We start from the raw sequence: 25,835 nt of genomic DNA, 5'->3' as shown, positions 1-25,835 counted from the left end.
AATGAACAGTTGTTTTATTTTGTAAGGTAGTATGTTTAAAGATGTTCCTATTTGGCAGTAATTTATTTAATGTTATAGATGTGTTATTGTTTCATTTGGCTAGTTAATAAGTAAGTTCATTTAATGTGGTTCAAGTGTGAGTTGTAGTTATTTTAGGTGTTAAAAGAGATGCAGCAATAATAGAATTAGGTTATTAAAAGGTCGTACTGTTTTGATCCTGAGAAGTAAATTTGTGTTGGAGCGATTGGGTATTTTTGGGTGGGTGTTCTTTTTTTTTTTTTTTTTTTTTTTTTTTTTTTGGTGTTTTTTTTATGTATTATTGTTAAGTTTGGTCTTAGTGGATTAATTGTTTTAAATTGTAGGTTTGCTGTTTTGAGGTAACTTCTTTGTGGTTTGGTGTGGTTTGGGGGTTGTTTTGTAACTAAATATTGTACAAGTATTTGTTTGTAATGATTTGAGTAATTTTACTTTTGGTGGTTTACCTGTAATTTGGGGTATGAGTGTATAAATGTTATTTGAAGAGTTTATGTTACGTGTAAGTTTTTTGATTTGCAGTTTAGTGTTTGTAAAGGATAAGGTTAGTTGTGAGGAGGTATACAAACGAGACACGTTGAAAAGAGATTTTTCGGGTTGGTGACTGATAAACAGTGTATTTGGATGCGTGGTTTTAGTTAGTGTTACTTGTTTGTTCTGTTTTGGTTGTGGAACTATTTCTTTTAGGGTTTTTTTGTGTGTTTTAAATAAGGCTTGACACAGTGAGTAGGACTCGTGTGTGATTTTTCTTTTTTTTAAGTGTGAAAACTTAAGTATAACGTGTTCTTTAGGTTATGAAATTGACGGGACTACTTTATCGGCTACTTACTGAGTCTTGTAGTTGAGTAGGTTTTTGTAACTCTGATTTTGAAATCAAAGAAGAAAAGTGAGGAGACGAAGGAGGTAGAGAAGTTATCTCCTTCTAGGACAAAAAGGGTTTAGCGCAGAAACTGCTGGGTCTAATGTGGCGCGGGGGTTTCCGTGCGCCGGCCGGGCCGGGCGCGGGGCTCGGCGGCAGGAGAGCGGCGAGCTGTGCGCGTGCGCGGGAGGCGCGCTGCCGCGGGGAGCCGAGCGGAGCCGAACGGAGCCGAGCGGAGCGAGCGGCTCCGAGTTGAGCCGAGCCGAGCTGCGCCGAAGAGGCGAATCCAGCCGAGTCTAGCGGAGAACAGCCGAGTGTAGGCGAGGAGCCGAGCGGGGCCGAACCGAGCCGAGCTCCGCCGAGCGCAGCATCCCGAGCAGGGCGGGCCGCCGGGGCGGGCTCGGGGTGGATCGGCGCTCTCTGAGGCTCCCCCTCTTGTCCCTCTCTCTACCAATCCTTCTTCCTTTCTTCCTCCTTCCCGTATTCCCCTTCTTTCTCTCTCTATCCCTTAGTTCCCTCTCTCCCCAAAGCCGACCCCTTTCTCTCCCTTTTCGGTCTCCCCTCCCGTCCCCCCCTCTACCCTTCCTTCCTCCTCCCCGTATTCCTGTTCTTTGTCCGCGGACCCTCCCCTCCTCTCCCTCCCTCGCAAACCCGACCCCCACTGCCCTGTCCCTATCCCGCTCCTCCGTTCTATTCCTCTTCTCTCCCTCCTCTGTGCACCGTCCCTCTTCCCCGCTCCCGGCCTTTCCCTTGCCCTCCCGCTTTCCTCCACAGCCCGACCTCCCTCCCTCCCTACCCTTTCTCATGCCCTGCTAGCCCTCTTCTCTTCCCGTCGCCCCGTTCCTTCTTTCCCCGCAGCCGCGGGGCCGGGGGCGCCGGAGAATAAAGCCCAGAGGGCCGGAGCCCGGCGCCCCTGGGCCCTTGCGGGAGTCCCCGCACGGGGCCGGAGGCTCTCGGCGGATCCCCCCGTGCCGGTCAAACCCCGCCCGGCCCCGCCGGACCTGCGGCTTTGCCGGCATCGCGCTGAGAGCGGCCCCCGCTCTGTGCCGTGCCGTCCGTGCCGCGTCCCCGCCGTCTCTGCCGCTCCCTCTCTCTGCCCCTCGCCCGTGACAGCGAGGCTGGGCAGGAGCTTCGACCCTTCTGGGGGCTGCCCCCCTTTCTTGTTGCGGCAGAGTCCCTTTCGGGGGGAATGTACATGTGGAAAGGGATGGAAGCAAGTGCTGGGCTGCTGTCCAGGGCAGTTAGACTCGTTCTGTGCCTTCTTTGGGGGCCAGGAAAAAGGGGTGAAGACTCGGGGCTCTGGTGTCATTTGGGGCACCCTAAGGTCCCTAGGAGAGGGACGCACGCTGCGGCGGAGGAGCAGGTGGGTGGTGAATGAGGGGGGGTCCTGCCGGGTGCCGTCCCCCCGAGGGACCCAAAGCTGCCCCAAAATGCACAGGAAGGGGGTGTGTAGAATACTACTAAATCCTGGCAAATGTTTCGTTTTTATAGGTATTGGTAAAAATAGGAAAGTATTGCTAAATTCATTTGGAAAGAAACCCTCTCTCTATCCACTCATTTGTATCCAGGAATGTAGGAAACTCTGACTGGGCATGGGTAGTAGTTTTGAAAATAATGCCATAACGTTTTGATCTAGGAATGAACCAAGCAAGTGCCCTGAAACCATCAGAACAGCTGCAGGGGCTGAAGGGAATAGAAAGGGCGCTCTGGCACCTTTTGCCTCCATTCTCTGCCAGTCCCCAAAACGTGTCGCAGTCCCGTAAGAGGCGTTTGTCATCCAGACTGCCAAAATGAAGACCTGTAAAATCCTAGCTCTGCCTTTTGTTTAACGTGTTTTTACTTCATATTTATGTCATCACAGAAAGCAAGGAAAGGAGAAATGTGACTGGTTCCCACTATTGCTGTGTGCAGGCATTTTGAAAGGCTGGTGTACTTATGTTCTCTTTTTCCACTCCAAGCTTGACTTTTCCCCTCCTTTTTCGAGGTCTGCTGCTTTGGGTGTCCCAAGGAGGGCTGGGTTCCTCAGCAGGGGTCTTAGGAGCTGGTGCTGATTCTGCTTTTTCTGAAGGTGTATCAAAGTGTGCTTCCAAAATGACTATTTTCTCCACTGGAAAGCTTTCCCTCAATGACCATCAATGCATGTGCGTGTTTTAATCGTCTAATCAGACGGACTAAGAAAAGCCAACACCCCTAGTGGATTTCTGCTTGGTGTGTGTCTGTGAGAAGTGGGCTGTGTGCTGGACAGGGAGAGGCGCTGGCAACAGCGCCAGGTGTGAGCTGTGAGGATGATGAGGGGTCAGAGCAGCCCCAGGTGTGAGCTGTGAGGATGATGAGGGCTCAGAGCAGCCCCAGGTGTGAGCTGTGAGGATGATGAGGGGGCGGCTCCTGCCGGCGGCTGTTTTAGGGGGTTTGCCTCAGCTCACTCTTGCATGGAGCTGTTGGAGAAGAAGAGTTTGGGGGGGGGCTCCCGGCGTTGTCTCATGGAAGGACGGTGAGAGCTTCAGACAGGGTCTGGGGGATCGCTTGGATACCTGGAGCATTGCTCAAAGGAGGTGCCGAGGGACAAACCTTTGTGCCGGGAAACAGCAGCCAAACAGGTGAGACGGTGTGCCTTTGTAGCGGGGACTTTTCTCCTTTCCCTTTTAAATTTCGTTTTGCCAATCCCTCCCCATTGCTCCCCGAAAAAAAAAAAAAACCCACCAAAAAACGCCAAAACCAAAAAAAAAAAAAACCACAAAAAAAAAAAAAAAACCCAAACAAACTAGGGTTTATTAAGACAAAAGAAATTCAAAATGAGGGAAGCAACTTCTCTTCCATTATTGCCTGTGTTTGAACTGGGTGGGATTCCCGTGCACTCGTGGTTTTGAGGGTCTTGATTGAAGGAAAACATGCCTTTTCCAGGGTGTTAGGGGTATCCCGGGGTGGCAGCGAATCCCTGTGTTCTATTTCAAATAGAAGGGGAAAAATATTGTTGTTGTATGCTGGGTTTTGACTTGAGGGTAGCCCCCCCCCCCATTTTCATCATCCTGAGGTTTAAATGGAGGGGGTAGTTGGTAGGGGACCTGTTGTCCGTCCTTGTAAAGGGTTTGGATTGCGGTAAAAATCCCCCTTTTACCATCATTTGAGGAAAGTCCTTTCTTTTCTGCTCTTATAGGGGCTGAAACTGAAGGGGAGAACACATTTATTTGCCCTTGTTGAAGTGAGGCGAGCACCTGAGTGTGGAGTAAGTTCCGGGGGTTGAATTGAAGGAAGCTGCAGCTCTCGCAGCGTTTGAAGGGTTGGAATCGGGCTGTGCCGCTGCATTGGAGGGCGCTTCTTGTGCCCCTGGCCCGGCAGCCAAGGCTGTGGCGCGGGAGCTGCTGGCGTTGCCTGGGGAGCTGCCGAGGTGGAAGGGGACTTGGGCGCGGCGGGGCTGGCGCGGGACTGCCGGAGCCGCGCCGGAGCGAGGCGTGCGGAGCCGAGGGGAGCTTTGCCGGGCCGGCGGGCGGGAGAGGCGGCGCGGGCGCTGCGCCGGTGCCGGCCGGTGCCGGCCGCTCCGGGCGCGGGGCTCGGGCGCGGCCGGGGCCCCCTGCAGCCCTCAGGAGCCGCCGGAGGAGCCGCTTTCTTACCGGAAGCTGCGTTCCGCCCGGTGCCGGGAGCGCGGCTTTTAATTTTCCAAAGTTCCTTGATGTTGTGACTTTGAGGTGGTTTTTAGGAATTGATTGTATCGTTTTATTTTGTTCGTAATTGATGTATGATAACGGACATGGTGTACTTCTTGAATGTTATGGTTCTTGTTTCAGGTGCTGATGGCAAGGGTTTTTTGGGATTGAGTTTTGTTGAATATTTTTTGTTGTGGAATTTGCTAGTTTTTTTTGTTTTCATTTTTTTTTTTACTATGTAGTAATATTTTTATGCTATAAAAATATAATTAAAACAGTAAAATTTTAAGAGGATCTGTTGTTTAAGGTCTACAAAAGTCTATATGGGTCATACCATGAAGTAGAGGGTAGGTTTATAATTCTGCTGGAGTGGGTTTTTTAAGTGTGAGTATGTAGTGTTCGTTTTGATGGGTTTTAGGTACTGTCCTGTAGTTAATCAGTGAGGTATTTATAATATTGGAAATTGCATTATTATTTATAGTATAATAGAGGTCTTATTCATTTAGTTTGTTTGATTGTCGTGTATGTTTTGTTTGTTGTCGCAGAGAATCTGTGAAATACTGATTATGGTAACAGGTTTCTTTGGTGTTCTTGATTGTAGCTGAGCAAGGGGCCACAGTCGGTGACTCTAGGAAACTGCCAGCGGGCGAGGCGGCCTTCCTCGGCACCGGACGTGGATTCTCGTCCCCGGACGTCCGAGAGATAAGTCGAGGGCCGGGACCCTGAGAGGGGATGGAAGCGAGGCGCTGGGAGGGCTTTTGGAGGCAGCTTTGGAGATGGGGGTGGCCCTTTAGGCCACATAAAGGAAAAGCCTCACAGTGCTGAAGTGCTCAGGGCAGAGCAGTGCCGGTGCACGGTGTGTCACTTGTCTGTCGTGCCTTCTGTGTCTTTTGCCTTAGTCCTTTGAGGGGCTTATCGGAAGCCCGGGCGTCCATCTTTGCATCTCTCATCTCTGTGTTCCTCGGCCCCGTGCCGATTCCTTCTTACCTTTGGCTCGGGAGCCCGGACAGGCCTTGGAGTAGCATCCGGTCAGATGTCTTTTGAGGTCTTGTTCTGGGCTGTTCTCGACAGCTGTGATTTGTGACAATTGTGACGGCAAGGATGCGTTCTAGCAGATTAGGACTCGTAGCGATGCGGAGATCCGTAGAGCATTCTGACGCTAGGATTCTCGGGCATCCTTCTCTGCCTTGCTTGGAATAGGTCATTCAGTTAGCATCTTGTTCCTGCAGGGTTCTCTGAGCCTTAGAGGCTCGCCATCAGTCTCAGCTAGGTCATCTCATTCTGCAGTCTCTGGCTCCCTGAGGGCATTCTTCTCGCTCAGAGCTTTCTCCCCCTGTTGTGTCCCCTTGTTTGTCTTGTTCTGTGTCACGGGTGTCTGGGTATTTGGTCTGGAGCTGCTCTGCCCTGCTGCATAGCCTGGTGTAGGTCTAGAATGGGGCGTGTCCTGGGGCCTGGAAATTTGTAATGTGGGGTGTATTTGGACTCTAGATGGGATCTGTAGATTGATGAAGGCTATCTGGAGCTGTTAAGTTATCCTGCAGTGCTCTGACTTTTGTCCTCACGTTCTTTCAGACGCAGCCAGATGGAATCCGTGGCAGAGGGCCCCGTCCCGTGTGAGGGGGGTCCCCCGAGAAGGTCAGTCACCGTTTGTCTTTGCAGGGGGAGTATAAATGGTGCCTCTGTATTACAGCTATTTTCTTTGTTGTTATTTTTAGGAACTAAAGCCAGATACTAGCGGTCAAGGTAAGTGGGCAAGGTGAGCAGTGAGCGGTGGCAGGCAGCAGTTGTTCTTGCTCCGGTCTCAATTCCCGGTGCAGCTCTTAGGCTCCGTTCTTGTTTGCGTGCTCTAGGCGGTCCGCTCGTATTACGCCGAGACCCCCCTCAGCAACGGGGCCGCAGACCCCCGCTTGGTCACTCTCGTGGGAATTTGGGAAGCAGCGCACGGATCTGTGATGAAGCCTTGATCTTTGACATTTGAAGGTGTCACCCGGGGAGCCTTCAGGAGCGGCCGAGGAGTTGCTGTAAGTCGGGGAGCTAGGGAGGAGGAGCCAGGGTCCACTCGAGTTTCAGCGATGCCACGTCACCTCGTCTCCTCTTCACCCAGGCAGACCCTGCCGCGAGGGCATCGGCCTCCGGGCGCGGCCAGATGAGGCGGACGTTCTTAGGAGAATGGTGAGTAGCAGAATTGTTATTGGTTATTGGCCGCTGTGCAGCTAAGATCCTGCAGTGATGTTTGGTGTTCTTGATTGTAGCTGAGCAAGGGGCCACAGTCGGTGACTCTAGGAAACTGCCAGCGGGCGAGGCGGCCTTCCTCGGCACCGGACGTGGATTCTCGTCCCCGGACGTCCGAGAGATAAGTCGAGGGCCGGGACCCTGAGAGGGGATGGAAGCGAGGCGCTGGGAGGGCTTTTGGAGGCAGCTTTGGAGATGGGGGTGGCCCTTTAGGCCACATAAAGGAAAAGCCTCACAGTGCTGAAGTGCTCAGGGCAGAGCAGTGCCGGTGCACGGTGTGTCACTTGTCTGTCGTGCCTTCTGTGTCTTTTGCCTTAGTCCTTTGAGGGGCTTATCGGAAGCCCGGGCGTCCATCTTTGCATCTCTCATCTCTGTGTTCCTCGGCCCCGTGCCGATTCCTTCTTACCTTTGGCTCGGGAGCCCGGACAGGCCTTGGAGTAGCATCCGGTCAGATGTCTTTTGAGGTCTTGTTCTGGGCTGTTCTCGACAGCTGTGATTTGTGACAATTGTGACGGCAAGGATGCGTTCTAGCAGATTAGGACTCGTAGCGATGCGGAGATCCGTAGAGCATTCTGACGCTAGGATTCTCGGGCATCCTTCTCTGCCTTGCTTGGAATAGGTCATTCAGTTAGCATCTTGTTCCTGCAGGGTTCTCTGAGCCTTAGAGGCTCGCCATCAGTCTCAGCTAGGTCATCTCATTCTGCAGTCTCTGGCTCCCTGAGGGCATTCTTCTCGCTCAGAGCTTTCTCCCCCTGTTGTGTCCCCTTGTTTGTCTTGTTCTGTGTCACGGGTGTCTGGGTATTTGGTCTGGAGCTGCTCTGCCCTGCTGCATAGCCTGGTGTAGGTCTAGAATGGGGCGTGTCCTGGGGCCTGGAAATTTGTAATGTGGGGTGTATTTGGACTCTAGATGGGATCTGTAGATTGATGAAGGCTATCTGGAGCTGTTAAGTTATCCTGCAGTGCTCTGACTTTTGTCCTCACGTTCTTTCAGACGCAGCCAGATGGAATCCGTGGCAGAGGGCCCCGTCCCGTGTGAGGGGGGTCCCCCGAGAAGGTCAGTCACCGTTTGTCTTTGCAGGGGGAGTATAAATGGTGCCTCTGTATTACAGCTATTTTCTTTGTTGTTATTTTTAGGAACTAAAGCCGGATACTAGCGGTCAAGGTAAGTGGCAAGGTGAGCAGTGAGCGGTGGCAGGCAGCAGTTGTTCTTGCTCCGGTCTCAATTCCCGGTGCAGCTCTTAGGCTCCGTTCTTGTTTGCGTGCTCTAGGCGGTCCGCTCGTATTACGCCGAGACCCCCCTCAGCAACGGGGCCGCAGACCCCCGCTTGGTCACTCTCGTGGGAATTTGGGAAGCAGCGCACGGATCTGTGATGAAGCCTTGATCTTTGACATTTGAAGGTGTCACCCGGGGAGCCTTCAGGAGCGGCCGAGGAGTTGCTGTAAGTCGGGGAGCTAGGGAGGAGGAGCCAGGGTCCACTCGAGTTTCAGCGATGCCACGTCACCTCGTCTCCTCTTCACCCAGGCAGACCCTGCCGCGAGGGCATCGGCCTCCGGGCGCGGCCAGATGAGGCGGACGTTCTTAGGAGAATGGTGAGTAGCAGAATTGTTATTGGTTATTGGCCGCTGTGCAGCTAAGATCCTGCAGTGATGTTTGGTGTTCTTGATTGTAGCTGAGCAAGGGGCCACAGTCGGTGACTCTAGGAAACTGCCAGCGGGCGAGGCGGCCTTCCTCGGCACCGGACGTGGATTCTCGTCCCCGGACGTCCGAGAGATAAGTCGAGGGCCGGGACCCTGAGAGGGGATGGAAGCGAGGCGCTGGGAGGGCTTTTGGAGGCAGCTTTGGAGATGGGGGTGGCCCTTTAGGCCACATAAAGGAAAAGCCTCACAGTGCTGAAGTGCTCAGGGCAGAGCAGTGCCGGTGCACGGTGTGTCACTTGTCTGTCGTGCCTTCTGTGTCTTTTGCCTTAGTCCTTTGAGGGGCTTATCGGAAGCCCGGGCGTCCATCTTTGCATCTCTCATCTCTGTGTTCCTCGGCCCCGTGCCGATTCCTTCTTACCTTTGGCTCGGGAGCCCGGACAGGCCTTGGAGTAGCATCCGGTCAGATGTCTTTTGAGGTCTTGTTCTGGGCTGTTCTCGACAGCTGTGATTTGTGACAATTGTGACGGCAAGGATGCGTTCTAGCAGATTAGGACTCGTAGCGATGCGGAGATCCGTAGAGCATTCTGACGCTAGGATTCTCGGGCATCCTTCTCTGCCTTGCTTGGAATAGGTCATTCAGTTAGCATCTTGTTCCTGCAGGGTTCTCTGCGCCTTAGAGGCTCGCCATCAGTCTCAGCTAGGTCATCTCATTCTGCAGTCTCTGGCTCCCTGAGGGCATTCTTCTCGCTCAGAGCTTTCTCCCCCTGTTGTGTCCCCTTGTTTGTCTTGTTCTGTGTCACGGGTGTCTGGGTATTTGGTCTGGAGCTGCTCTGCCCTGCTGCATAGCCTGGTGTAGGTCTAGAATGGGGCGTGTCCTGGGGCCTGGAAATTTGTAATGTGGGGTGTATTTGGACTCTAGATGGGATCTGTAGATTGATGAAGGCTATCTGGAGCTGTTAAGTTATCCTGCAGTGCTCTGACTTTTGTCCTCACGTTCTTTCAGACGCAGCCAGATGGAATCCGTGGCAGAGGGCCCCGTCCCGTGTGAGGGGGGTCCCCCGAGAAGGTCAGTCACCCTTTGTCTTTGCAGGGGGAGTATAAATGGTGCCTCTGTATTACAGCTATTTTCTTTGTTGTTATTTTTAGGAACTAAAGCCGGATACTAGCGGTCAAGGTAAGTGGGCAAGGTGAGCAGTGAGCGGTGGCAGGCAGCAGTTGTTCTTGCTCCGGTCTCAATTCCCGGTGCAGCTCTTAGGCTCCGTTCTTGTTTGCGTGCTCTAGGCGGTCCGCTCGTATTACGCCGAGACCCCCCTCAGCAACGGGGCCGCAGACCCCCGCTTGGTCACTCTCGTGGGAATTTGGGAAGCAGCGCACGGATCTGTGATGAAGCCTTGATCTTTGACATTTGAAGGTGTCACCCGGGGAGCCTTCAGGAGCGGCCGAGGAGTTGCTGTAAGTCGGGGAGCTAGGGAGGAGGAGCCAGGGTCCACTCGAGTTTCAGCGATGCCACGTCACCTCGTCTCCTCTTCACCCAGGCAGACCCTGCCGCGAGGGCATCGGCCTCCGGGCGCGGCCAGATGAGGCGGACGTTCTTAGGAGAATGGTGAGTAGCAGAATTGTTATTGGTTATTGGCCGCTGTGCAGCTAAGATCCTGCAGTGATGTTTGGTGTTCTTGATTGTAGCTGAGCAAGGGGCCACAGTCGGTGACTCTAGGAAACTGCCAGCGGGCGAGGCGGCCTTCCTCGGCACCGGACGTGGATTCTCGTCCCCGGACGTCCGAGAGATAAGTCGAGGGCCGGGACCCTGAGAGGGGATGGAAGCGAGGCGCTGGGAGGGCTTTTGGAGGCAGCTTTGGAGATGGGGGTGGCCCTTTAGGCCACATAAAGGAAAAGCCTCACAGTGCTGAAGTGCTCAGGGCAGAGCAGTGCCGGTGCACGGTGTGTCACTTGTCTGTCGTGCCTTCTGTGTCTTTTGCCTTAGTCCTTTGAGGGGCTTATCGGAAGCCCGGGCGTCCATCTTTGCATCTCTCATCTCTGTGTTCCTCGGCCCCGTGCCGATTCCTTCTTACCTTTGGCTCGGGAGCCCGGACAGGCCTTGGAGTAGCATCCGGTCAGATGTCTTTTGAGGTCTTGTTCTGGGCTGTTCTCGACAGCTGTGATTTGTGACAACTGTGACGGCAAGGATGCGTTCTAGCAGATTAGGACTCGTAGCGATGCGGAGATCCGTAGAGCATTCTGACGCTAGGATTCTCGGGCATCCTTCTCTGCCTTGCTTGGAATAGGTCATTCAGTTAGCATCTTGTTCCTGCAGGGTTCTCTGAGCCTTAGAGGCTCGCCATCAGTCTCAGCTAGGTCATCTCATTCTGCAGTCTCTGGCTCCCTGAGGGCATTCTTCTCGCTCAGAGCTTTCTCCCCCTGTTGTGTCCCCTTGTTTGTCTTGTTCTGTGTCACGGGTGTCTGGGTATTTGGTCTGGAGCTGCTCTGCCCTGCTGCATAGCCTGGTGTAGGTCTAGAATGGGGCGTGTCCTGGGCCTGGAAATTTGTAATGTGGGGTGTATTTGGACTCTAGATGGGATCTGTAGATTGATGAAGGCTATCTGGAGCTGTTAAGTTATCCTGCAGTGCTCTGACTTTTGTCCTCACGTTCTTTCAGACGCAGCCAGATGGAATCCGTGGCAGAGGGCCCCGTCCCGTGTGAGGGGGGTCCCCCGAGAAGGTCAGTCACCCTTTGTCTTTGCAGGGGGAGTATAAATGGTGCCTCTGTATTACAGCTATTTTCTTTGTTGTTATTTTTAGGAACTAAAGCCGGATACTAGCGGTCAAGGTAAGTGAGCAGTGAGCGGTGGCAGGCAGCAGTTGTTCTTGCTCCGGTCTCAATTCCCGGTGCAGCTCTTAGGCTCCGTTCTTGTTTGCGTGCTCTAGGCGGTCCGCTCGTATTACGCCGAGACCCCCCTCAGCAACGGGGCCGCAGACCCCCGCTTGGTCACTCTCGTGGGAATTTGGGAAGCAGCGCACGGATCTGTGATGAAGCCTTGATCTTTGACATTTGAAGGTGTCACCCGGGGAGCCTTCAGGAGCGGCCGAGGAGTTGCTGTAAGTCGGGGAGCTAGGGAGGAGGAGCCAGGGTCCACTCGAGTTTCAGCGATGCCACGTCACCTCGTCTCCTCTTCACCCAGGCAGACCCTGCCGCGAGGGCATCGGCCTCCGGGCGCGGCCAGATGAGGCGGACGTTCTTAGGAGAATGGTGAGTAGCAGAATTGTTATTGGTTATTGGCCGCTGTGCAGCTAAGATCCTGCAGTGATGTTTGGTGTTCTTGATTGTAGCTGAGCAAGGGGCCACAGTCGGTGACTCTAGGAAACTGCCAGCGGGCGAGGCGGCCTTCCTCGGCACCGGACGTGGATTCTCGTCCCCGGACGTCCGAGAGATAAGTCGAGGGCCGGGACCCTGAGAGGGGATGGAAGCGAGGCGCTGGGAGGGCTTTTGGAGGCAGCTTTGGAGATGGGGGTGGCCCTTTAGGCCACATAAAGGAAAAGCCTCACAGTGCTGAAGTGCTCAGGGCAGAGCAGTGCCGGTGCACGGTGTGTCACTTGTCTGTCGTGCCTTCTGTGTCTTTTGCCTTAGTCCTTTGAGGGGCTTATCGGAAGCCCGGGCGTCCATCTTTGCATCTCTCATCTCTGTGTTCCTCGGCCCCGTGCCGATTCCTTCTTACCTTTGGCTCGGGAGCCCGGACAGGCCTTGGAGTAGCATCCGGTCAGATGTCTTTTGAGGTCTTGTTCTGGGCTGTTCTCGACAGCTGTGATTTGTGACAATTGTGACGGCAAGGATGCGTTCTAGCAGATTAGGACTCGTAGCGATGCGGAGATCCGTAGAGCATTCTGACGCTAGGATTCTCGGGCATCCTTCTCTGCCTTGCTTGGAATAGGTCATTCAGTTAGCATCTTGTTCCTGCAGGGTTCTCTGCGCCTTAGAGGCTCGCCATCAGTCTCAGCTAGGTCATCTCATTCTGCAGTCTCTGGCTCCCTGAGGGCATTCTTCTCGCTCAGAGCTTTCTCCCCCTGTTGTGTCCCCTTGTTTGTCTTGTTCTGTGTCACGGGTGTCTGGGTATTTGGTCTGGAGCTGCTCTGCCCTGCTGCATAGCCTGGTGTAGGTCTAGAATGGGGCGTGTCCTGGGGCCTGGAAATTTGTAATGTGGGGTGTATTTGGACTCTAGATGGGATCTGTAGATTGATGAAGGCTATCTGGAGCTGTTAAGTTATCCTGCAGTGCTCTGACTTTTGTCCTCACGTTCTTTCAGACGCAGCCAGATGGAATCCGTGGCAGAGGGCCCCGTCCCGTGTGAGGGGGGTCCCCCGAGAAGGTCAGTCACCCTTTGTCTTTGCAGGGGGAGTATAAATGGTGCCTCTGTATTACAGCTATTTTCTTTGTTGTTATTTTTAGGAACTAAAGCCGGATACTAGCGGTCAAGGTAAGTGGGCAAGGTGAGCAGTGAGCGGTGGCAGGCAGCAGTTGTTCTTGCTCCGGTCTCAATTCCCGGTGCAGCTCTTAGGCTCCGTTCTTGTTTGCGTGCTCTAGGCGGTCCGCTCGTATTACGCCGAGACCCCCCTCAGCAACGGGGCCGCAGACCCCCGCTTGGTCACTCTCGTGGGAATTTGGGAAGCAGCGCACGGATCTGTGATGAAGCCTTGATCTTTGACATTTGAAGGTGTCACCCGGGGAGCCTTCAGGAGCGGCCGAGGAGTTGCTGTAAGTCGGGGAGCTAGGGAGGAGGAGCCAGGGTCCACTCGAGTTTCAGCGATGCCACGTCACCTCGTCTCCTCTTCACCCAGGCAGACCCTGCCGCGAGGGCATCGGCCTCCGGGCGCGGCCAGATGAGGCGGACGTTCTTAGGAGAATGGTGAGTAGCAGAATTGTTATTGGTTATTGGCCGCTGTGCAGCTAAGATCCTGCAGTGATGTTTGGTGTTCTTGATTGTAGCTGAGCAAGGGGCCACAGTCGGTGACTCTAGGAAACTGCCAGCGGGCGAGGCGGCCTTCCTCGGCACCGGACGTGGATTCTCGTCCCCGGACGTCCGAGAGATAAGTCGAGGGCCGGGACCCTGAGAGGGGATGGAAGCGAGGCGCTGGGAGGGCTTTTGGAGGCAGCTTTGGAGATGGGGGTGGCCCTTTAGGCCACATAAAGGAAAAGCCTCACAGTGCTGAAGTGCTCAGGGCAGAGCAGTGCCGGTGCACGGTGTGTCACTTGTCTGTCGTGCCTTCTGTGTCTTTTGCCTTAGTCCTTTGAGGGGCTTATCGGAAGCCCGGGCGTCCATCTTTGCATCTCTCATCTCTGTGTTCCTCGGCCCCGTGCCGATTCCTTCTTACCTTTGGCTCGGGAGCCCGGACAGGCCTTGGAGTAGCATCCGGTCAGATGTCTTTTGAGGTCTTGTTCTGGGCTGTTCTCGACAGCTGTGATTTGTGACAATTGTGACGGCAAGGATGCGTTCTAGCAGATTAGGACTCGTAGCGATGCGGAGATCCGTAGAGCATTCTGACGCTAGGATTCTCGGGCATCCTTCTCTGCCTTGCTTGGAATAGGTCATTCAGTTAGCATCTTGTTCCTGCAGGGTTCTCTGAGCCTTAGAGGCTCGCCATCAGTCTCAGCTAGGTCATCTCATTCTGCAGTCTCTGGCTCCCTGAGGGCATTCTTCTCGCTCAGAGCTTTCTCCCCCTGTTGTGTCCCCTTGTTTGTCTTGTTCTGTGTCACGGGTGTCTGGGTATTTGGTCTGGAGCTGCTCTGCCCTGCTGCATAGCCTGGTGTAGGTCTAGAATGGGGCGTGTCCTGGGGCCTGGAAATTTGTAATGTGGGGTGTATTTGGACTCTAGATGGGATCTGTAGATTGATGAAGGCTATCTGGAGCTGTTAAGTTATCCTGCAGTGCTCTGACTTTTGTCCTCACGTTCTTTCAGACGCAGCCAGATGGAATCCGTGGCAGAGGGCCCCGTCCCGTGTGAGGGGGGTCCCCCGAGAAGGTCAGTCACCCTTTGTCTTTGCAGGGGGAGTATAAATGGTGCCTCTGTATTACAGCTATTTTCTTTGTTGTTATTTTTAGGAACTAAAGCCGGATACTAGCGGTCAAGGTAAGTGGGCAAGGTGAGCAGTGAGCGGTGGCAGGCAGCAGTTGTTCTTGCTCCGGTCTCAATTCCCGGTGCAGCTCTTAGGCTCCGTTCTTGTTTGCGTGCTCTAGGCGGTCCGCTCGTATTACGCCGAGACCCCCCTCAGCAACGGGGCCGCAGACCCCCGCTTGGTCACTCTCGTGGGAATTTGGGAAGCAGCGCACGGATCTGTGATGAAGCCTTGATCTTTGACATTTGAAGGTGTCACCCGGGGAGCCTTCAGGAGCGGCCGAGGAGTTGCTGTAAGTCAGGGAGCTAGGGAGGAGGAGCCAGGGTCCACTCGAGTTTCAGCGATGCCACGTCACCTCGTCTCCTCTTCACCCAGGCAGACCCTGCCGCGAGGGCATCGGCCTCCGGGCGCGGCCAGATGAGGCGGACGTTCTTAGGAGAATGGTGAGTAGCAGAATTGTTATTGGTTATTGGCCGCTGTGCAGCTAAGATCCTGCAGTGATGTTTGGTGTTCTTGATTGTAGCTGAGCAAGGGGCCACAGTCGGTGACTCTAGGAAACTGCCAGCGGGCGAGGCGGCCTTCCTCGGCACCGGACGTGGATTCTCGTCCCCGGACGTCCGAGAGATAAGTCGAGGGCCGGGACCCTGAGAGGGGATGGAAGCGAGGCGCTGGGAGGGCTTTTGGAGGCAGCTTTGGAGATGGGGGTGGCCCTTTAGGCCACATAAAGGAAAAGCCTCACAGTGCTGAATTGCTCAGGGCAGAGCAGTGCCGGTGCACGGTGTGTCACTTGTCTGTCGTGCCTTCTGTGTCTTTTGCCTTAGTCCTTTGAGGGGCTTATCGGAAGCCCGGGCGTCCATCTTTGCATCTCTCATCTCTGTGTTCCTCGGCCCCGTGCCGATTCCTTCTTACCTTTGGCTCGGGAGCCCGGACAGGCCTTGGAGTAGCATCCGGTCAGATGTCTTTTGAGGTCTTGTTCTGGGCTGTTCTCGACAGCTGTGATTTGTGACAATTGTGACGGCAAGGATGCGTTCTAGCAGATTAGGACTCGTAGCGATGCGGAGATCCGTAGAGCATTCTGACGCTAGGATTCTCGGGCATCCTTCTCTGCCTTGCTTGGAATAGGTCATTCAGTTAGCATCTTGTTCCTGCAGGGTTCTCTGCGCCTTAGAGGCTCGCCATCAGTCTCAGCTAGGTCATCTCATTCTGCAGTCTCTGGCTCCCTGAGGGCATTCTTCTCGCTCAGAGCTTTCTCCCCCTGTTGTGTCCCCTTGTTTGTCTTGTTCTGTGTCACGGGTGTCTGGGTATTTGGTCTGGAGCTGCTCTGCCCTGCTGCATAGCCTGGTGTAGGTCTAGAATGGGGCGTGTCCTGGGGCCTGGAAATTTGTAATGTGGGGTGTATTTGGACTCTAGATGGGATCTGTAGATTGATGAAGGCTATCTGGAGCTGTTAAGTTATCCTGCAGTGCTCTGACTTTTGTCCTCACGTTCTTTCAGATGCAGCCAGATGGAATCCGTGGCAGAGGGCCCCGTCCCGGGTGAGGGGGGTCCCGCGAGAAGGTCAGTCACCGTTTGTCTTTGCAGGGGGAGTGTAAATGGTGCCTCTGTATTACAGCTATTTTCTTTGTTGTTATTTTTAGGAACTAAAGCCAGATACTAGCGGTCAAGGTAAGTGGGCAAGGTGAGCAGTGAGCGGTGGCAGGCAGCAGTTGTTCTTGCTCCGGTCTCAATTCCCGGTGCAGCTCTTGGGCTCCGTTCTTGTTTGCGTGCTCTAGGCGGTCCGCTTCTGTTACAACGAGACCACATCCACAAGTGGCCAATGGACCCCGGTTTTCACTTCTGTGGGAATTGATATTGTGAATTAAATTTTTTTTGGAATGTGTGGGTATTTTGTGTTGTTTTTGATATATTATTGTTTTAAATTATAGGTGTCATATTTTGAGGTAACTTCTTTGTGGTTTCAGGTTTTTTTTTTGTTTGTTTATTTTTTTGTATGTAATTATTTTTCATGGATTTATTTTTAATGTCTTTTGTAATTTGTAGTATTGTAATTTAATTGTCATTTGGGATAAGAGTGTATAAATGTTATTTTTTGTTTATGTTATGTGGAGGAATTTTTGTATTTACTGTTTGAATTCTGTGAGGGATAAGGTTAGATGTGAAGAGGTATACTTAACAAGGCATTTAGAAAATAGATTTTTAGGATTGGTGACCAATAAACATGGTGTGTTTGTATGGGTGGTTTTAGTTAGTGTTACTTGTATGTTTTGTTTTGGTTGTGGAATTCTTTATCTTGGGTTGTTTTGGTTTTGTTTTTTTTTAAGCATTTTACATAAGGGTTGACATAGTGAGTAGGACTCTTGTGTGGTCTATTTTTCGTGGAAAGATAAGTATATTTCAGGTTATGAAATTTATGGGACTACTTTCTTGACTACTTACCAAATCCTTTTTAGGCGAAGTTTTTTTTATACTCTGATTTTGAAATCAATGAAGAAAAATGAGAAAACGCAGGAGGTAGATAAGTTTTTTTCTTCTAGGACAAAAAGGGTTTAACACAGAAACTGCTTGGTCTAATCTTACGCGGGGGGTTTCCGTGCGACAGTCGGGCCGGCCGCGGGGTTCGGCATCAGGAGAGCCCCGAGCTGTGCGCGCTGAACGGGAGGCGGCGCCGCCCCCAGGGAATGGAACGGATCCAAGCTGAGCCGGACCGAGCCGAGTTGATCCGAACGCAGTGAGCGGAGCCGAGTTTCACCGAGCCGCGCTCCGCCGAGCGCAGCATCCCGAGCAGGGCGGGCCGCCGGGGCGGGCTCGGGTGGAGTCGGGGCTCTCTGAGGCTCACTCTCATGTTCCTCTCTCTACCGCTCCTTCCTCCTCCCCGTATTCCTGTTCTTTCTCTCTTTCCCCCATTTCCCGGTCTCCCCAAAGCCGGCACTTTTCCCTCCCTTTTCGGCCTCCCCTCCCGTCCCCCCCCCCACCTCTACCCTTCCTTCCTCCTCCCCGTATTCCTGTTCTTTGTCCGCGGACCCTCCCCTCCTCTCCCTCCCTCGCAAACCCGACCCCCACTGCCCTGTCCCTATCCCGCTCCTCCGTTCTATTCCTCTTCTCTCCCTCCTCTGTGCACCGTCCCTCTTCCCCGCTCCCGGCCTTTCCCTTGCCCTCCCGCTTTCCTCCACAGCCCGACCTCCCTCCCTCCCTACCCTTTCTCATGCTCTGCTAGCCCTCTTCTCTTCCCGTCGCCCCGTTCCTTCTTTCCCCGCAGCCGCGGGGCCGGGGGCGCCGGAGAATAAAGCCCAGAGGGCCGGAGCCCGGCGCCCCTGGGCCCTTGCGGGAGTCCCCGCACGGGGCCGGAGGCTCTCGGCGGATCCCCCCGTGCCGGTCAAACCCCGCCCGGCCCCGCCGGACCTGCGGCTTTGCCGGCATCGCGCTGAGAGCGGCCCCCGCTCTGTGCCGTGCCGTCCGTGCCGCGTCCCCGCCGTCTCTGCCGCTCCCTCTCTCTGCCCCTCGCCCGTGACAGCGAGGATGGGCAGGAGCTTCAACCCTTCTGGGGGCTGCCCCCCTTTCTCGTTGCGGCAGAGTACCTTTCGGGGGGGGATGTACATGTGGAAAGGGATGGAAGCAAGTGCTGGGCTGCTGTCCAGGGCAGTTAGACTCGTTCTGTGCCTTCTTTGGGGGCCAGGAAAAGGGGGTGAAGACTCGAGGCTCTGATGTCATTTGGGGCACCCTAAGGTCCCTAGGAGGGGGAGGCATACTGCGGTGGAGGAGCAGGTGGGTGGCGAATGACGGGGGGTCATGCTGGGTGCCGTCCCCCCGAGGGACCCAAAGCTGCCCCAAAATGCACAGGGAGGGGGGTGTGTAGAATACTAAATTCTGGCAAGTGTTTCGTTTTTATAGGTATTGCTAAAGAATAGGAATTTATTGCTAAATTCATTTGGAAAGAAACCCAGAGCAGCCCAAGGTGTGAGCTTTGAGGATGAGGACGGGGGCGGCTCCTACCGGAGGCTCTTTTAGGGAAAGGGTTTGCCTCAGGTCCCTTTTGCATGGAGCTGCTGGAGCAGAGGGGTTTATGGGGAGCTCCGGGGGCTGTCTCATGCAAGGACGGTGGGAGCTTCTGACAGGGTCTGGGGGAGCACCTGGATACGTGGAGCATTGCTCAAGGGAGGTGCCAAGGGACAAACCTTTGTGCCGGGAAGTTGCAGCCAAACACGTAAGCCGGTGTGGATTTGTAGCGGGGACTTTTCTCCTTTCCCTTTTAAGTTTCATCTTGCAATCACTTTCTGCTGCCCCGGAAAAAAAAAAAAAAAAAGGGCTTTTGAGGACAAAAGAAATTCAAATTGAGAGAAGCGACTTCTCTTCCATTATTGTCTGTTTGAACTGGGAGGGATCCTCCTTCACTTGTGGTTTTGAGGGTACTGATTGAAGGAAAACCTGCCTTTTCCACGGTGTTAGGGGTATCACAGGGGTGACTGGGAATCCTCGTGTTGTATTTTAAATGGAAGGGGAAAAATATTGTTGTCGTATGATGGGTTTAATCTGAGGCTAGCCCCTCCATTTTCATCTGCCTAAGTTTTCAACTGAGGGGGCAGCCCTGTTGTTCGTCCTTGTAAAGGGTTTGGATTGAGGTAAAAATTCCCCTTTTACCATCACTTGAGGCAAACCCTTTTTCCTGCTATTATAGGGGCTGAAACTGAAGGGGAGAACACATTTATTTGCCCTTGTTGAAGTGAGGTGAGCACCTGAGTGTGGCGTCAGTTCCGGTGGTTGAATTGAAGGAGGCTGCAGCTCTCGCAGCATTTGAAGGGTTGGAATCGGGCTGTGCCGCTGCATTTGAGGGTGCTTCTTCTGCCCCAGGCCCGGCACCAAAGGTTCCGGCGCGGGAGCTGCTGGCGTTGCCTGGGGAGCTGCCGAGGTGGAAGGGGACTTGGGCGCGGCCGGGCTGGCGCGGGACTGCCGGAGCCGCGCCGGAGCGAGGCGTGCGGAGCCGAGGGGAGCTTTGCCGGGCCGGCGGGCGGGAGAGGCGGCGCGGGCGCTGCGCCGGTGCCGGCCGGTGCCGGCCGCTCTGTCCGCTCAGGGCGCGGGGCTCGGGCGCCGCCGGGGCCCCCTGGGCCCGGTGCCGGCCCCGCCGGGCAGGGGGAGCGGGCGGGGGGCTCCCGGCGCGGCGCCGCCTCTGCCTGCCGCAGGAGCCGCTTTCCTGCCGGGAGTCGCGCTCCGCCCGGTGCTGGGACCGCGGCTTTTCATTTTCCGAAGGTCCTTGGTGTAGCGGTTTGGAGGTGGTTCTTAGGCATTGATTGTATCGTTTTGTTTTTTTTTTTTTTGTAGTTGGCGTATGATAAGGAATACGGTCTACTTCTTGAGTGTTATGGTTCTTGGTTCATGTGTTGATGATAAGGGTTTTCTTTGAATTGAGTTTTGCTGTTGGATTTTTTTTCTTTTTGATGGTGTATTATGTTTTTAAAGGACGTGTTTTTTAAGGTTCACAATGGTTTTTATGGGTTGTTGCATGAAGTAGAGGGTAAGTTTTTAATTCTCTTGTAATGGCTATTAGCGTATATAGTGTTTGTTTTGGTGGGTTTGAGGTAGTGTCCTATAGTTAATTGGTGAGGTTTTTACAATATTGTTAACTACATTACCGTTTATTATAGGGATTTTATTTCTTTGGTTTGTTCGATTGTACTGTATGTTTTATGGTTATGGATCCTTTGGAAGATATTGTTTATGGCTACATTTATCTTTTGGCATCGTGTTTATTTCTAGGTGGTATTTTTGTTTTGATGGTTTGAGACATTATGGGTTCATTGAGTTAGGAATAATTTTTGTGTTGTTGTTAATGTAAGGGTTTTTTTTTGTAATTTGATGTATTTGGTGGTTGTTTTTTATTAGTTTTATTTTGGGAACATGGGTATTTATATGGTGGATTTTTTAAGGTAGTTTTATTTTGGTAGTGATTTTTTATTTCTTGGTGGTTTAGATTTTTTTATATCGTTAATTAGGTTGGTGGGTTTTTTTTGTAAGTTTTATAGAGTATTGGTTGCTCTTTATGAGTTAGTGTAGAGACAGAGTTTTAGTAAGTTGGTTGGATTTATTTTTTTAGTGTTTGTTGTGATTTGCTCTGTGGGTTTCTATATGGTTGTTTTTTATTTCTGTTTCATTTTTGTGATGTGATAAGAATTGTTAGTGAAAAGAGTGTAGTGTGTTTTTTTGCTGGTAGTTGGTTCTATGGTGGAGTTTTTTAAATTAGCGTTATTTGGTTTTGGGGTTTTTTGTTAGCTAGAGATTAGGTTTTTTTGTTAGTTAGAGATTAAAGTTTTTATTTTGGGGTTAATTTGTAATGATTTTTAAGGTTTTAGGGCAATTTAGAGTTTTGACAGGGGTGTACTGTATGATGAGAGTAATTTCTTTGTTTTATGTGGAGTTGATGGCAGGGTAGAGGACATTTTTGCATAGAATATGTGTTCTAATCACGGTAGTTGGGATGGTATGAGGAGTTGTTTCTTAATTGGATGAACCAAGGTATTGAGCAAGCTGGTTGCTGTTGGAGACCACCCAAAAAGCACATTCCACCAATGATGGAATTGGCCTTTTTCCAATAATTTAAATACCTTCCGTATAGTCTCCATGTCATGGTGTATTGTAATCAGAGTTCTCTTTCCTTTATCTTGAATTTCTTTAAGAATTTCCTTTAATTCATGATGTTTCAAACATTGGGTAACCAAAGTTGTTCATCCCTATAGGCACAGGCAATATTTCTTTGACAGTAATTAAGTTTGCCTTTATATGTTGGTATGATACCCCAGGTACCTGACAGGAATAATCAATTTTGACAAAGTTCTAAATGCACAAGTTAAATTGAGTTTTTTTCACAGTGATCTCATCCACTATTATAGCGGGGCGTGCTATTCGAGGCAGACAGAGCCTTGTCCTGTATAGACGAGCAAGGTTGTCTGGTTAATGGGATGAATTTCAAAGCGATAAATACTTTGCTCTGTATCCAGAGCCTAAATTCAGAGCAGTTTGTTAAGCATTTGTAACAGTATTTAGGATTCTTGATGAGATTCATGAAATCCATCCTGGATGTACACACATTTATATCTTTAAACATTTTTTCCTCCTTATACAGTTGCATTTGTAATTTGTAGCGTTTGATCCAGAGACTTACAGGAGTCAAAATCATAGGCTTTCCCTTGGCACTTATATACCACTCACATTATATATAAGCGGTACCGTATTAGCTGCGGTTATAGCAATAATTATAAATGCAACAACTCTCTATGCTACACCTACCTGATTATCTATTACAACTACAAGCTTTTCTATTCTTTGGGAGGATTATATCACTATGCTTATCATTTTACTCACACTCTATTTATTTCCTCGAGAAAGTTTTAATTTTAGTTTATAAAATAACTGGTATAACTTTCTCAAGTCCCTCAGGAGTTTCTTCACTTGGGAAATACGGATCCAGGCGTTTTGTTCCTTAATCTTGATTGCAGTAAAGGTGGTGAGGAGCATTTGGAATGGTCCCTCTTACTGCAGTTCCAGAGTCTTCTCTGCAACAGACTTAAGATATACATAATCCCCAGGCTGTACACTATGTACTGGTTCATAACAATTCTTTGGTCACCTCTTGTGCTTTGGTAGTTCTAGTAGGGAAAGCTTCTGGCCACCCTGAAAAGGTATCTGTTCACATCAATAGGTATCAATACCCCCCTCTCCTGGGCACTTCTGAAAAATTTATTTGCCATTGTTGTGCAGGTTCAAGTTTTGTTTTAGGAATATTTTTGGGAGTAGTTTGGAGGCAAAGGCTACATTGGCGAGTCACCCGAAACACTGTATTTTGCAAGTTTCTGGCTAGGATTCTCTTTTTCAAGTAATTATACAAGGCATCTATTCCCTAATGCGTTCTCTCACGTTCATCTTTCACTTATGACTATAGCACGGAAGAGGAGATTACCAGCTTTCCTTTCTCCGCATCTGTAACAGCCTACCGCTCTCGATTATAACTTCTACTTTTTCAGCAAGCCTTTTTTCTTTTTTACCGTATCTTGGCTTACTTTCAATAGAAATTTGTCCATCTGGGATTAAGGCTGCCTCAACTGTCTCAACAATTACCTCACCTTTAACTGCTTCTTTCTGTCTGCCAGCTCATTCCCGTCTTCTAATTCAGAGCTCACTTTTTTGTGTGCCTCGATGTGCGCGACAGCTGGACTGCCTCCAATGGCTTTATTATCTCTTGTGCACGTTTAATGCTTTTTCTTTGCGAGTTCAACAGTTCTCTTTCCTTGCAGATGGCTCCACTCGCACGGACTACCCCAAACGTATACCTCGAGTCCATAAATATTGATTTTCTTTCCTTCTGCCAGCTCTAAAGCCCCGGTTAAGGCAATTATTTCAGCCTTCTGTGCCAAGGTGTCGGTCAGTAACGATCTAGACTCTATTACCTCTCGGCTCGTGCTAACCGCATACCCAGCATATCTTTTTCTGCTGATGACATAGCTACTTCCATCAGTAAACCAGGTCTCAGTGTCCTCGAGAGGGTTGTCCTTCAGATCCGGGCAACTGGAGTAGGTAGCTTTGATAGTCTCCAGGCCATCCTGGATCACCAGTTCTCCCATACTACCACTGGGGAAAGAAGCTGGGTTCACAATGTTAGTCACCACAATTTCTACATCATCTCGGTCCACCATTATGACTTGGTATTTCAAGAATTTCTGTGGAGAGAGCCAACGTCCCTTTTACTTCCAGCCTTTACTTCCAACATTGCAGACATCGCGCGGGACACCAGCAGAGTCATCTTCTGGCCCGGGGCGAAGCCGCGCGCTTCTAGGACGTTCGCCGCCACCGCCGCAAAGCTCCGAGGCGTCCCGGACATCCCTTAGCCGCCGCATCCAGCCGCTTAGAGAGGCAGGCGACCGCCCCGCGTCACGGGCCCAGATCTCGCGCTAACATTCCCAAAGCAATTCCCTGCTTTTCACGAGAAAACGGGAACGGTTTACTCACATCTGGAAGTCTTAGTGCTCGAGGTGACACGAGGGCCTTCCTTAGCTGGCCGAAGGGTCGTACCGATTCTGTCGTCCATCGGAGATCTCCGTTTCCTTCCCTGATCACAGCATACAGGGGTTTAACTAACAGTTTATAATTATACACTTGTTATAAATAGAGGCGAATAATTTGTTCAGCCTTTCTAGAGTCAATCAGAAATTTATTGATTACAGCGAGTGACGGCTAGCAAACGGCGCCGGGTGCAGCCGGGGAGTCCCCGCTCCGCCTACGGCTCACACACCGTTTTCCCCCTTCCCACAGTCTTTTTATACTTTTTTTTTTCCCAGGGCCGCGGTATCTCTGGGTGTACTCTGCGCTTGCGCCTTCTGTTGCCAGGGGGTCGTCTTCTACTCTCCGGTGGTCGTTTGACGAAGGCTCTTCTCTTCTTCCTCGGTGAAAGTCCACGGCCCTGTAATGGTCTTTTCCATATAAGGTTATATGTTATATGCACCTAAGTTCTAATTACACAACTAGCTTAAGTAATCAACATATTAGCTAGTTTCTGTCTGGCAGTTTTCTGTTATCTACACAAGGCTTCTCCTTTGGCTCTCTGTTATCTTACACAAGGCTTCTCCTTTCTGTCTTGATGAACAAAGAGTCTTTTCTACCTTATTACAATCCCCCCTTTTCTTTTTCTTTATTTTGTTCATCAAACTTTTTTAGTTATTTATTTTAACAGTGTTATAAAATGGGGGTTTAACATCAAAACAAAGCTAACCATGTTTTGTAATCTGGGGGTTAGGCACGCTCTCTCTACTAGCTTCTAAAGGGTGTTAAATCGAGAATCTTCGCTAGTGGGTATTATTGTCTGGTTATCACTCGTTGAATTTTCTATTCCTGAGTTACTTTGATTACTGATTATTTCAACATAACCTGGCTCTCTATCTTTGGCTATTACCAGGTTAGGGCCTACTGGCCGGGTATCTGGTGGGATAGGCTCTTTCTTACTTGTATGTTGTATGTACTGAAAACCCCACGTTCGTCTTACTGTCTATCTCGGATCTGACGGTTTAGTTACATTCATATACACAAATTGACAATTCCCCGGATTGACCATGCCGCTCGACCAGTCCTTCTGCGGAGCTTTACAGCCCTGGGGTCTTTAAGAACTAGTAAGCCATTGATCTCCTTCTACTGACCCATCCGATGCTATTGTTTCACAGCCCCAATACCCACAGAAGTATTCCCCGGGGTAATTGCAATATCCCTTTCCTGGATTTGATGCTGGACACATCGATGGGGGCCAATGTGCATAATGACGATGTAAAACTAGGAGATCTGGACAATAGCTGACTTTGAATTTCCTTCCTATCTACTCGGGGTAATATCTATTTAAAGGGTCGATGTGAAAATTGAGAATATCTTCCTGGTAATAACATAATCAGAATTACAATAACGATAACTTGCCAAGGAGGACAGAGTCCAGGTTTTGTACTTACCTCATAATTTCCTACCATTTCCCTTTTAGCTTGTTGCCCTTTTTGTTTACCCAGGGTGGTTGAGTCGGTACCTTTTGGGGAGATTATCAATACCCAGTCGGTAATATTTGGAGTATCTCTGCATTATTCCACTTGGGATCGGGAAGAGCCTGGTTCTTTCCCCTCTGCCTCGCCCGCCGACTCAGGCGCTTCGAGCCGCGGGGATTACCATCTTCTCGGCAGCAGCGGTACTCTCCAGCGCATCCGTTACCTTTTCCCCTTCTAGCCTTATACCGCTCCCAGTTCTTATCCTTGACCGGGGATGAGTCACACGGGATTTCTTTCAGCTCTTTCCGACAACACCGGTTTACAATATGGGCAACAAGGGGGGGGCAGGTTCATTCAGGTGGAAAAAAATTCTCAGGGTTAACCCCTTTTCTGTAAACCTCCCACCACTCTTCTGATTTGAACCTTACCCACTTATTCTCCAATTCCCCTAACTCTAATATGATTCTTGTTAATCCTTGCTCTAGCTTGTAGCAGCTGGAGCAAATCCCAGTAGGCGGCTTTCCTTTGCGGCAACGGACTCACCACCGTTCTCGGCAAACAAAGCACACGAAAGGATAACAATCACAACGTATTTCTTTACACACTACTCCATAATCATCAGCCAAGGGGTAAGTGTATCTTTTCCGTTCCCCTTCTTGGTCTATCTGGATTACCCAGACTGAGTCCGACAGTTTTTCTTTGAGGTGACCTTCAGGTTTCCGGGTCGGCTCGTTACTCTCCAACGGTCAGCTGTAGTCCTTTTGTCTATCGGATCGTAACCTGCGTCTGTGGGTCACACTAGGGGAGCACAGTGAGGCTTCCTAACAGGG

General features: G+C 51.2%; 2 long non-coding RNA genes across 2 annotated transcripts; one reads left to right on the top strand and one right to left on the bottom strand.

Moving 5' to 3' along the window:
• Positions 1–3,643: 3,643 nt before the first annotated feature.
• LOC128789867 (uncharacterized) lies at positions 3,644–5,562 on the bottom strand. The gene is made up of 2 exons (XR_008431559.1): positions 5,521–5,562; positions 3,644–3,834 (listed from the first exon to the last, which is right to left on the bottom strand). It is a non-coding gene; the product is annotated as an uncharacterized LOC128789867 (long non-coding RNA).
• Positions 5,563–15,910: 10,348 nt separating this feature from the next.
• LOC128789866 (uncharacterized) lies at positions 15,911–16,738 on the top strand. The gene is made up of 3 exons (XR_008431558.1): positions 15,911–16,063; positions 16,144–16,171; positions 16,279–16,738. It is a non-coding gene; the product is annotated as an uncharacterized LOC128789866 (long non-coding RNA).
• Positions 16,739–25,835: the final 9,097 nt, after the last annotated feature.

The sequence above is a fragment of the Vidua chalybeata genome, chromosome 6 (assembly GCF_026979565.1).
Source record: "Vidua chalybeata isolate OUT-0048 chromosome 6, bVidCha1 merged haplotype, whole genome shotgun sequence".
NCBI classification, from domain to species: Eukaryota; Metazoa; Chordata; class Aves; order Passeriformes; family Viduidae; genus Vidua; species Vidua chalybeata.
Note: the sequence above shows the minus strand (reverse complement) of the source record. Positions and strands in the feature narration are given on the sequence as shown.